Genomic DNA, 12,720 nt, shown 5'->3' on the forward strand with positions numbered 1-12,720 from the left:
CTTCAAGGATCTTCTTGGCCACAATCTGGGCAGTCTCAGTTTTAGTGGGAAACGCCTCAACCCATCCTGAAAAAGTGTCTACAAATACTAACAGATACTTGTTACCATACATTCCAGGTTTAACTTCAGTAAAATCTACCTCCCAATACACTCCAGGACGGTCTCCCCGTTGTCTCTTTCCAGGTTCTTTGTAGGCTCTAGTCGCATTAGTGAATGCACATGGTTTGCAGGAGTCTATAATCTTTTGAGCCACTGACTTCAGGTTGGGGACTTGGTATCGGGAATTTTTAATTAGTCTCATCATTTTTTTAACTCCCAGGTGAGTGAATTGGTGTAGTCCTTTCACAAATTTTATTCCTTCTTCGGGAGTCAATTCTATTTTCCCTTCAAAAAAGTATGGGAGGGGATCACTGGTCCACAATAGCTCTTTTATGTTATACCTCTCATCCTCAGGGCTTTTGGGTGGATCACCTTTTTCAGTTAAGATCATGGCCCCTTGAGCAACTTGTTTTGCCACTGAGTCTGCCATTCGGTTGCCCTTGGCCACCAAGTCTTCTCCTCTTTGGTGGCCGGGGCAGTGGATGATGGCTACCTTCTTAGGTGCATGTATGGCTTCCAACAGGGCCAGAATTTCTTCTTTGTTTTTAATGTCTTTACCAGCCGAAGTCAATAGCCCTCGCTGCCTGTAGATGGCCCCATGGATGTGTGCGGTAGCAAAAGCATAGCGGCTGTCAGTGTAGATGTTAACGATCTTACCTTTAGCCTCTCGGAGGGCTTGTATAAGCGCTATAAGTTCAGCCTTTTGTGCCGATGTTCCTTTAGGCAAAGCGCTTGCCCAAATTACCTTTTTCCCGTCCACCACCGCAGCTCCAGCCTTTCGCTTCCCCTCTATCAGGAAACTGCTGCCGTCCGTATACCAACTGGGAGCTCCAGGCCAGGGTTGGTCAGTCAAGTCCCTTCTGGTCCCAGTTTCTTCCGCGAGGATGTCTATACATTGATGTACTGGGACGGAATCATTTGTTAGAGGGAGAAGGGTAGCTGGGTTGAGGATGGCAGGGGGCGCAAAGGTTACACGCTCATTTAGCAGCAGGCTTTGATAGTGTGTCATTCGGGCATTTGTCATCCATCTGTCAGGTGGCTGCCGCACGATACTTTCCAAGGCATGAGGGGCTACAACAGTCACCTGTTGTCCCATTGTCAATTTGTCAGCATCTTTGATCAGCAGGGCTACTGCCGCAATAGCTTTCAGACATGTGGGCCATCCACTAGCAACGGGATCTAATTTTTTTGACAAATAGGCTACAGGTCTCTTCCAGGGTCCCAGTGCTTGTGTCAACACTCCTCTGGCTACACCCGCTCTCTCGTCCACATATAGGACGAAAGGCTTAGTCAAGTCTGGTAATGCTAGCGCAGGGGCAGTCATTAGAGACGACTTGATAGCCTCAAAAGCTCTTTGGTGCTCTTCTTTCCACTCAAAAGGAACCCCTTCCTTAGTCAAAGGATATAGAGGCGCCGCTAGGGTTGCAAAGCCTGGAATCCAGAGTCTACAAAAGCCAGCAGTCCCCAGAAACTCACGTACCTGCCGTGGGGTGGTTGGCGATGGGATCATCATAACAGTCTTCTTCCGGGCTTCTGTGAGCCATCTTTTACCCCCTCGGAGGGTATACCCCAGGTAGGTTACCTCAGTTTGACAGATTTGTGCCTTTTTAGCTGAAACTCGATACCCCAAGTCACTCAGTTCTGTGAGGAGCCTCTCAGTTCCCTGGTGACACAGCTCCTTCGAGGCCGCCGCGACCAAGAGATCATCCACATACTGTAGTAGGGTAAGCTGAGGGTTTCGAGCGCGAAAAGGCGCGAGATCCCGATGGAGGGCCTCGTCAAACAGGGTGGGGGAATTTTTGAACCCCTGTGGTAGCCTAGTCCAGGTTAGTTGACCAGTCTGTCCGCCCTCTGGGTCCCTCCATTCAAAGGCAAACAGGAGCTGACTCTTAGGGTGCAAACGCAGGCAAAAGAAGGCATCTTTTAAGTCCAGGACTGTATACCATGTTCTCTCGGGTGGGAGAGAGCTTAATAAATTGTACGGGTTCGGGACTGTGGGGTGAATGTCTAGGACCCTTTTGTTAACTTCCCGAAGGTCTTGCACCGGGCGATAGTCATTGGTCCCTGGTTTTCGAACCGGCAGAAGTGGTGTATTCCAGGGGGACTGACAGGCCACTAAAACTCCTTGGTCTAGCAACCTCTGGATATGAGGCCGGATGCCCTCCCTAGCTTCCTTGCTCATGGGGTATTGTCTTACCGAGATGGGGGTGGCATCAGCTTTAAGTTCTACCACAACCGGAGGCACTTGTTTAGCCAACCCCATTCCTGCTTGTTCTGCCCAGACATTGGGGAATGCAGTTAGCCAGCCTGAAGAGACTGCATTTTTGGGTTGCTCTTCATGCAACCGGTACTCTTCCTCTGTGTTGAGGACAAGGCAGGCAACGGGGGCTTTTCCCCAGCTTACTTGTGGGCCTTCTGAAGTAAATTGGACTTGAGCCTTTAGTTTGGTTAGCAGATCGCGTCCCAAGAGGGGAGCAGGACACTCAGGTATCACCAGGAAGGAGTGGGTCACTATGTTCTTGTTTATCTGTAGGGCTCGTTCGGTTGTCCAGGGGTAAAATTTACTACCAGTGGCTCCAATCACCATAGTCTTTTTAGAGCCTAGCTTGCCTAGGGGGCTAGTTGACGGGGGTCCCCTCCACGGACAAAGTTACCCTAGGCTCAGGGAGGGGGTCTGAGCCCCGACTTCCCTAATCATCTTTAGGGTCAGGACCTTGGATCGCTCCCGGTTTTTAGGGCAATCTCTAGCCCAGTGTCCTTTCTCTTTGCAATAGGCGCATTTGTCTTTTTCCAGTGGTATCTTTCTGCCACCTGGCGGTTTCACTGCCCTGTTGCCCAGGAGCCCTGTTTTACCTTTTCCTGACTGTCTATCATTTACAACTGCGGCCAAAATTTTACTCAAATTTCTTTCCTGACGGCGATCCCGTCTATTTTCCCTTTCCTCCATTTCTTTCTTTTCTCTCTCCTGCCTCTCTTCTTCTGTTTCCCTCTTATGATAGACTTTCTCTGCTTCTTTTACTAAATCTTGGAGCGTATGATCTTGGAGCCCCTCCAGCCTTTGCAGCTTTTTCTTAATGTCGGGAGCGGACTGACCAATAAAGGCCATGGCTACAGCGGCTCTCTGCCCCTCTGACGAGGGGTCAAAAGGAGTGTACCTCCTATATGCCTCCATGAGACGCTCAAGGAAGACTGAGGGTGGTTCAGTCTGCCCCTGCAAGACCTCTCTTTTTTTTTTTTTTTTTTTTTTAAATTTATTTTATTAATATATGTAAGTACACTGTAGCTGTCTTCAGACACTCCAGAAGAGGGAGTCAGATCTTGTTGCAGATGGTTGTGAGCCACCATGTGGTTGCTGGGACTTGAACTCTGGACCTTCGGAAGAGCAGTCGGGTGCTCTTACCCACTGAGCCATCTCACCAGCCCAAGACCTCTCTTACCTTAGCCAAATTGGTGGGCCATCTAGCGGCTCCTCTGAGACCTGCCACTAGAGTCCGGCGATAGACAAGGAGGTGTCCCCTACCTTCCGCGGTGTTGTAGTCCCAGTTGGGGCGGTTCAAGGGGAAAGCCTCCTCCACGAGGTTAGGGAGGGCAGTGGGTGTGCCGTCCTCTCCCAGAACATTTTTTCTCGCCTCCATCAGGATTCTTTCTCTTTCTTCTGTGGTAAAAAGAACCTGAAAAAGCTGCTGACAATCATCCCAAGTGGGTTGATGGGAGAACATAAGTGACTCAAGGAGCCCAGTAAGCCCAGAGGGGTTCTCTGAGAAGGGAGGGTGGTTAGTTTTCCAATTATATAAATCAGAAGAGGAAAAAGGCCAGTACTGTAAAGGAATGAGATCATTAGGTCCTGGCGCTGGTCCTCCCACATGTGCTCTAAGTGGCAAGGCAACTGTTGAATCCGGCCCCCCTTCCTCCCCGGGGCTTCGGCCTCGGCGGCTCCGAGTCCCCCCCGCCGGTCCCTGAGCCCCTCTCGCTATTGGTCCCTGCGGTGGGGCGGCTGCAGGTGGCTGCTGGGGCAGGGGGTAAGGGGGAGGTTGGGAGTCCATCCAGAGGAGGTCGTCAATTTCTGGATAAATCTTGGGGGGTGCTGACGGGCCGGACTTTCCGGCTGCATCAGACTGGGCAACCGAGACCGTCAGTTTCGAAGAATTTGGGGTCCAAGGCTTGACCCACGGAGGTGGGAATTGGACGAGATTCTGTCAGGTCACAATGTAGGGGATCTGATCAGGGTGACCCCCTTCCTCCTGAAAAACAATTCGCCTGACGGCGGCGATTAGTGACAAGTCAAAAGCACCTTCTGGTGGCCAGCCCACTCCAAACGTCGGCCACTCGGAGGCACAAAAGGTCTGCCACGGACCCTTTCTGACCTCCACCGACTGGTTGTGGGCTCTGACCTGCACCTCTTTCCAATGCTCCAGAGTTAGAGAAAGGGGAGTGGACACAGATTGTCCCATTTCCAGAATAATAGTAGACACAACAAGAGCGAACACGAGACTAAGACAAAAAAGAAACCAAAAGCGGCGGCGACTTCGTGTCGACCACAAGCAACTCAAAGAATCAGATGGCCTTTCTAAGGCCGGCCGATTGAGACCCTCTGCACGAGGTGGGACTTGAACCCACGATCCCGTAACCAAACATGAGGTGGGACTCGAACCCACGGTCTCGCAACAAGGCGCGAGGTGGGACTCGAACCCACGGTCTCGCAACAAAACACGAGGTGGGACTCGAACCCACGATCTCGCAACAGGGCACGAGGTGGGACTCGAACCCACGATCTCGCAACCCCAGATGGTCTCTTGGCCTCCAAAGGGGTCCACCAGGCGTCCCTGTTCCTCCCCTGTTCCTCCTGGGACGTCTCCCAGGGCAAACGGACGGTGGACACCTGGACACGTCTATCCTTATCCACCCCGCGTTCCCTCTCGGAGCGCGGTCTCACTGAGCGTCCGCAAAACCGAAACTGCGATCGCACCAAACTTAGAAACAGAACACAGACACCAGACCAAGACAGGTCAAAGAATCTTACCTTAAAGTTGGTCTAGGGTCTCTGGGTGGTCGCGCTGATCCCGGACGAGCCCCCAAATGAAAGACCCCCAAAGGGAGACCCTCACTCAAGCCTCGGGACAGCCGCGGACCCAAGAAGACACTGAGACCGAACTCAAAGTGTTGAAGGCAAGATTTAATAAAGCAACAGCATGAAAGCACATAGACCAGAGCTCTGGGGTCGAAACTCATACACCTAGTGGTGTAGAGGAGAATCGACGACCAGCCAAATTTTTCACAGGCTTATATAGGAAAACTCAAGGGGGGAGAGCGGGGTAGGGAAAGTACAAATTTACATAACTAAGGGGTTCTGCCAAGGGACAAGGGGTTCTGCCAAGGGATTCTACGTAACTAAGGGGTCATGTCCTATTATTTGGCAATGTACTCGGTTCATTCTGAGGTTGTTCCAGGAGGCCCTTATCTCAAAAATGTTCTTGGAACAGTCTTTAGTTGGGAGGGTTCGAACTCTAGGGTGAGGAGTTCAGGAATGTATTCTGGGGTGAAGAGTTCAGGAGTGTTCTGGGAACACTCTCTAGATGGGAGGGGTCGGGCTCTGGGGTGAGGAAGAGTTCAGTAATTTTTTATTCTTCAGTTCCATGGTTACAGGCTATGCTCATCGCAGAGTCACAGAAGACCACAGTTATCATAGTTCCATGGAGAGGACACTAAGCAAAACTGGAGAATTTAAGGGCCTAAAGAACAAGCGAAACAAGGTGTTCCTGGAAAGTGAAGGCAGGCTCTGTGGTGCTGCTTGTGCCTGCTGAGGAAGTCCTTGTTTTTCTGTCTGACGGATTAGAACACATAAAGACTGAGAATTTTAAGCCTCAGGAATGAAGAAAAACAAACAAAACTATCTGAGCAAATAAACTAATTTTCTGTTTTAAAAATGTCACCTTCTAATATGCCTCCTTATTAAAGTCATTCAAAGCAAAATTTTCAATTTGACATTCAGAATTGTCATTGTTAAATTGGAACATTAATGTTCTGTGAAGGAAACAGAGCTTTGAAGTGAAAAATTCATACTGGAAAGTTAGCTTTTTATACTCTACTATGTAATTGTTAATAATACTTAGTAAGAATAGCTGAAAGTTCACAGGTGAATTTTGATTTTTTTTCCTTTAAACAATTCAGGAAAATGCAGAAAAAATGGGAGGGGAGCAAACACCATATACAGTAGAAATGCCAGTGATTAGCACAAAGGGTCTAAATTACCAGGTCAAGAGGCAGGGCTGTCAGTAGACCTCATTGGTTATTTTGCAAGTACATGCAAAGCCCCAGCTTCAATTTCCCTTGAATGAAAAAGGAAAGAGAAGAAAAAGTGGGCAGGGGGTGGGGGTAGGGGTGGGGGAGGTTTTATAGAGAAAAGGGAGAGCAGAGTAAGAGGCCTAAGACTGGGACTTCTGGGAGTCCTGAAGACATGGCCAGGCTCAGCAGCTGGGTAGGGAGAGCAGGAAGGAGGGGGAGAGGGAACCAGGTCCTGCAGGCCAAAGATATAAAAGGGAAAAAACCAGAATGTCTGGGTTAAACAGGGAAAAGCCTGTGGGGTGAGGGGTGGGGGAAAGAGCAGGCCAGCCCTAGCCTCTGGGCTGGAGAGTTTAGGATAGAGGGTGAGGTATGCCAGCCACACCCTATAACAGGTAGGGACTGCGGGATGTTGGGAGAACCTGGCAGCCAGGTTTGAAACTTAACACCTAGCCCTACAGAAGCTAAAAAAAACTTTTCAGTTCAGTGACAGAGTGCCTGCCTAGAATGCAAAAGGCCCTGGGTTAAATTCCCAGCACAAACATTTCAAAAACTGCAGAGAAGATGGTAGCACATATTTGGTTGTGTTGAGTGGCTTGCCATCCTTGTGCAGGAAACCAGTGAGTGATGGATGCCAGCTGAGCTATAGGGCTGGGCTGGCTCAAAAAATAAGCTGAGTTGGCAAGATGGCCCAGCAAGTAAAGGCAGGATTGCTGCCCAAACCCTGAGAGTTACCAAGGCCACATGGTGGAGAACAGATTCCTGCAAGCTGTCCTTTAACCACATGTGCCAAATATGGTCTGACTTGATTTAAAAAATAAGAAACAAAAATTTTAAAAAACCCTAACCTGGGGCCTGGAGAGATGGCTCTGCGGTTAAGAACAGACTGCTCTTCCAGAGGTCCTGAGTTCAATTCCCAGCATCCACATGGTAGCTCAGAACCATCTGTAATGGGATCTGATGCCCTCTTCTGGTGTGTCTGAAGACAGCTACAGTGTACTCATATAAATAATAAAAACTTAAAAAAAAACAAAAAACCTAACCTGTTTGTGGTTTAAATGAGAATGGCCTATCTGCTCATATATTTGAGTGTTTGGTCTACAGATGTTGAACTGCGTGGCAAAGATTAGGAGATGTATAACTGGGTGCGGGCTCGGAGTCATCCCTCCAGCTTCTTGTCCCTCCGGCATATGGATGTGAGTCCTCAGCTGCTGCTCCAGTGCCATGCCTGCTGCCACACTCCCCATGACAGTCATAAGCTCAAACCCTCTATAAACATTTTGTAAGCTTGCTCTTCCAGAGGACAGAGGTTCAATTCCTGGCACTCTCATGGTGGCTAACAGCCACCCGCAACTCCAATGCCAGGAGAGATGCCCTCTTCTGGACTCTGCAGGCACTGTACACAAATGCATATACACAAAACACATTAAATCTTTTAAAAAAGAAGATAGATGTTATCATTTCTTTTATTTTAATTTGATATTTATTTACATTCCAAATGCTATTCCCTTTCCCGGTTTCCCCTCCAACCCCCCACCCATCACATCCCCCCTCCCTGATATAATCATTTCTATAAGCACAAAAAAAGAAAATTGGACAAAGTTCAGTATTCCCGGTGGCATGCATATTCCCTTGAGGCCTCCAAATCTTCAGTGTACCTCAGTTTCCTTCCATGCTACCTGATCCCACCACAACCATAGTGTGAGTTCAAACAGTGACTGCTAACTCAGTGGGCCATCTGCAGTGTTCATAAGCCAACAGAGACTACAGCTTTAATACATATACTATACACTAGCCAAAAATAAAAAGAAACACTTGAGTAAATTATGCTTGGCCCAGGGAGTGGCACTACTTGGAAGAAGTGTGTCACTGTGGGCACGGGCTTTAAGATCTTCCTCCTAACCACATGGAAGCCAGTCTTCCTGCTAGCTGCCTTCAGAACAAGAGGAACTCTCAGCTCTTCCAGCCCCACATCTGCCTGGACGCTGCCATGCTCCTGCCTTGATAATGGACTGAACCTCTGAACCTGTAAGCCAGCCCCAGTTAAATACCATTCTTATAAGAGTTGCCTTGGTCATGGTTTCTGTTCACAGCAGTAAAACCCTAAGACAGTCAAGAACCAGAGACTGATGAACCTACCTGAAGTTAAAATATATGACACAAGTCAGAAATCCTTGCAGTCCCCAGCATTTGGAAAACTGCAGAGAAGGCTAGCCTGGACTGTGCAGTGAGTTTTGAGGGCACCCAAACCATAGCAGCAAAAGTCTATCAAAATACACACACACACACACACACACACGAGAGAGACAGGCAGGAAAGAAAAAACTGAGAAAAGAAAATAGTGCAGCCACGTGCTTAGACAGAATGAACCACACTAGTGACAGTATTGAGACAATGACAATGACGGATAAATATATGTATTGAAAGAAACGGGAAAAGCATTTTAACATATGGCCTATTTCAATAAACAGGAAAATAAAGAAAAGTGTTATTTTATGACTTTCATGTCCTAAAAAACAACTGGCAGAAAAATAAATGATTTTTCAGACTTGATGAAATCAAATTAGATTCCCAATCAGGAAACTCCATATCACAAATACAAAAACGGCCCATCGGTGGTGATGCACACCTTTAGCCCAGAACTTTAGAGGTAGAGGCAAGTTGATCTCTGAGTTGGAAGCCAGCCTGGCCTACAGATCAAGTTCCAGGACAGCCATGAGACCTTGTCTGGAAAAAAAACCCGAAAAAAAAGATATAATACAAAGATCTTGCCTTGTTACCGTTGTAAAATACAGTTTGAAAGAAAGGCACCTCGGAAGCACAGAAACACGTGGATTCATTGCACACAGGCTACTGAGCTGTGTTTAAATGCTCCTGCCATACATAATACACCCAACCAGGTCAGAGCCTCTTACCAATGCTGCCACTTTACCCTGCCCTGCCTACCCACAAAGCACTGGAGAGCCTTTTAGTATAGATTAAAATTCATTCAGACGAACATAGTTTATGAACGCGTAATGTCAGCAGAGTCATGTGCACTGGCGTTTTCGCTGCATGTATGTCTACGATTGCCAGATCTCCCAGAAGTGGAGTTATATACAGTGATCTGCCATGTGGGTGCTGGGGATCGAACCTGGGTCTTTGTTAGAGCAGCCACCTGTGGGCCCAGTCTGCCTGAGTCAGTTGTTTTCTATGCAGCAGTGTTCTGGGTTAACAGGAGAACAGTGAGGAGGTAAATGACAACTGGGTCACTCACTGGGTCAGGAGTTGAGGGAGTTGTTTTGGTTTCATTTATTTTTGGTTTTTTGTTTGAGGCAGGGTCTCATAGCCTAGGCAGTTCTTTTTTTTTTTTATTTTAATTTTTTTTTTTTTTTTTTGGGTTTTTAGAGACAGGGTTTCTCTGTGTAGCCCTGGCTGTCCTGGAACTCACTCTGTAGACCAGGCTGGCCTCCAACTCAGAAATCCGCCTGCCTCTGCCTCCCGAGTGCTGGGATTAAAGGCGTGCACCACCACTGCCTAGCTTAGGCAGTTCTTTTACTTCCCCAAGATTATAGTCGTCTACCATGCCTGTAACCCAGGGTACCACCAAATAATCTGTACAACACTAGGACTTGAACTCAGTGCCTCCTGTGGGATGTGCTAGCCATTCAACCAATCAGCTACATCTCTAGCCCACAGCAGAACTTTTTTTTTTTATAGTTTTGTTTTGTTTTTGTTTTTTTAAGATTTATTTATTATATGTAAATACACTGTGGCTATCTTCAGACACACCAGAAGAGGGCGTCAGATCTTGTTACGGGTGGTTGTGAGCCACCATATGGTTTGCTGGGATTTGAACTCATGACCTTCAGAAGAGCAGTCGGTGCTTTTACCCGTTGAGCCATCTCACCAGCCCACAGCAGAACTTTTAAGAGTGAGAAAATGAGCACAGCAGTAGTACACTCTTGTGATCTCGGTATTCTGGAAACTGAGGCAGACTGCTGAAAGGACAAGATCAGTTTAAGCCAGAGATCAAGAGCCTGTCTCAGAAGACTGAGTGGCTATGGAAGGAAGGTGGGTAATGGTGGTGCACATCTGTAATTCCAGCACTGAGGAGGACTTGGAAGGTCAACCTCTGCTATGTAACAGCCTATGCTACAGGAGACAAAAAATAAAGCCAGACCAGTAAAAATTAAAAGCTATACAGTTAAGAAACAAACACCCAAATCTATTTAACACAAGTCTTATAAAACAGGCACAAAAAGCAATACGCACTTAAAATTACAGATGACTAGCATACATGTTCAGACAATTCAACCAACTTGCACATAAAGATCTTATTCTTCAAAGACTGGAAGTGGGCTGGGCTAAGAGCAGAGCCTGTGATTCCAGGAAAGGCAAGAGGGAATACTGGTTCTGAGGCTGGACTACATAGGAATAAAATTTTTAAAAATATGTCTGTCCACAGTCTGGTCCTACTGTTGAGGTTTAAAGAAACAGGTGAACGAGCATCAAATCTAAAACCCTCCCTGGAGCCCGCTGTGGTGCACACACCCTTAATCCTATTAATTCCAGCACTCAAGAGTCAGAAGCCGAAGGTTCTGAGATGGAGATCAGCTTAGTCTACACAGCAAGTTCCAGACAGCTTGCCATAAATAATAAAAACAAATGTGTAAATAATGTATAGATGGGTATTGAGAACCTTCAGACCCAGCAATTACAGATTCCTGATTACAAAAACAAAACAAAAACAAAGCCAAGTCTGTAAGTCTTTGTGCACAAGTATTTTCATTTTAACATTGGTCATGCTAGCAAAAAGTGCAAATATCTTTGCGCACTCACAGTATTTCTAATGACCTTGATTTCTTTATTTAAGCAGCATTTGGAATGTGAAGGCTCAAGGAATTCATGGCCATCTTTAGTTTAAGCCCAACCTGGGCTACACAAGACCATGTTCTCAAAAAAAAAAAAAAAAAAAAAAAAAAAAAAAGCAACTAGACAAACACATCTAAAAAAACTAAAAAAATCAGTACCTAATTAAAATTCTTATATCAAGGTCTAGGGTGTTTTCTGGTGGTGGAAGGATAGGGCAATTCTACAACATTGTATTTGTTCCTCTCTAGTTTGAAAGACTTCATGTAGCCAGGTATGGTGGTGCGCACCTTTAATCAAAGGAGGCTGAGAAGGGTGGATCTCTTGAGTTTGAAGCTAGCCTGGTCTACAGAATAAGTTCCAGGACAGCCAGGGTTACACAGAGAAACCCTGTCTCGAAAAACCAAACCAAACCAAAACACAGCAAAAACCTACATACTTTTTTAAAAAAATTATTAAGTACTTTCCAATCCATCTTGAAGAGAAAAACTCTGGCAGAATAACAGTTCCAAAATGTGAGCATTAATCAAATGTCTCTTACAGGCAGCTGCTTGGACTGTATTATGGACCATGACTATAACCACCAGGCTATAAACCAAGCTTCCACTTAGAGGCAGCCTTTGCCCTGCAGGAAGAAAACATTAAACAAGAACCTTTGGTCCACACAGAGATGTTGGCCAAAAGGGCAGGAGAAATGACCCAAGATACCCCCAGGGCCAGTGCCATTATGGGGAGGTTTACTCAAGCACACGAGCCTGTGGTTTCTCAGAAAGGTGAATGAAGGGGAACCACTTGGCAGTTGCAGGGAAAAGGTGATATCTCAGCTTGCTACCAGGGCTATCCATGTCCTGGAGGATCTCAGATACTGAGCCACACCTAGGAAAACAGCCAATGGGAGCTTCTGGAAGGGCATTCACACTTTTGTCCCTTCTTGGGTCAAGGCCCACACAACAGTGGATCCCTGAAAACCTACAGAGCTTGGCAGTCCACCATTTTTTGTCTTTACCCAGAGACAAGCTCAAATCTGGGGAGCAGGCAATTAAGATCCCCTTTCAACACTTGCTCTGCCATCCACAGGGAGCAATGTGCACTCATAGTCCCTACAAAAGGAGGAGCAGGAGCCTGGAAGATCCCTTGCAAGGTATGTCAAAGCTGATACCAACTTCAGATGTTGAGGGAGTCCCAAATGTGGGACGATCACGTGCTTGCTTCTCCACCCCACCCCCCAGTTCTGAAGCATCAAGTCATACTGTGGGAAGACCCACTCTTCTGTATGGATTCTCTTAGGGTACCTTCAGGAACACAAGCTAGAAAAACACCGCCTGCCCCCCAACATTGCAAAAATATTACGCAAACCAGTGACACCAGCCAACATCCACAGATGACGGTCTATTAGTGTCTTCTACCAGGGCAGCATGCTGACTTCTATGAAACCAGGGCACACAGCACTGGCAGGGCACAGGGCAGAGATGCCCAAAACTAAACATTCAT

Source organism: Mus musculus, chromosome 11 (assembly GCF_000001635.26).
Source record: "Mus musculus strain C57BL/6J chromosome 11, GRCm38.p6 C57BL/6J".
In the NCBI taxonomy this organism is placed as follows: domain Eukaryota; kingdom Metazoa; phylum Chordata; class Mammalia; order Rodentia; family Muridae; genus Mus; species Mus musculus.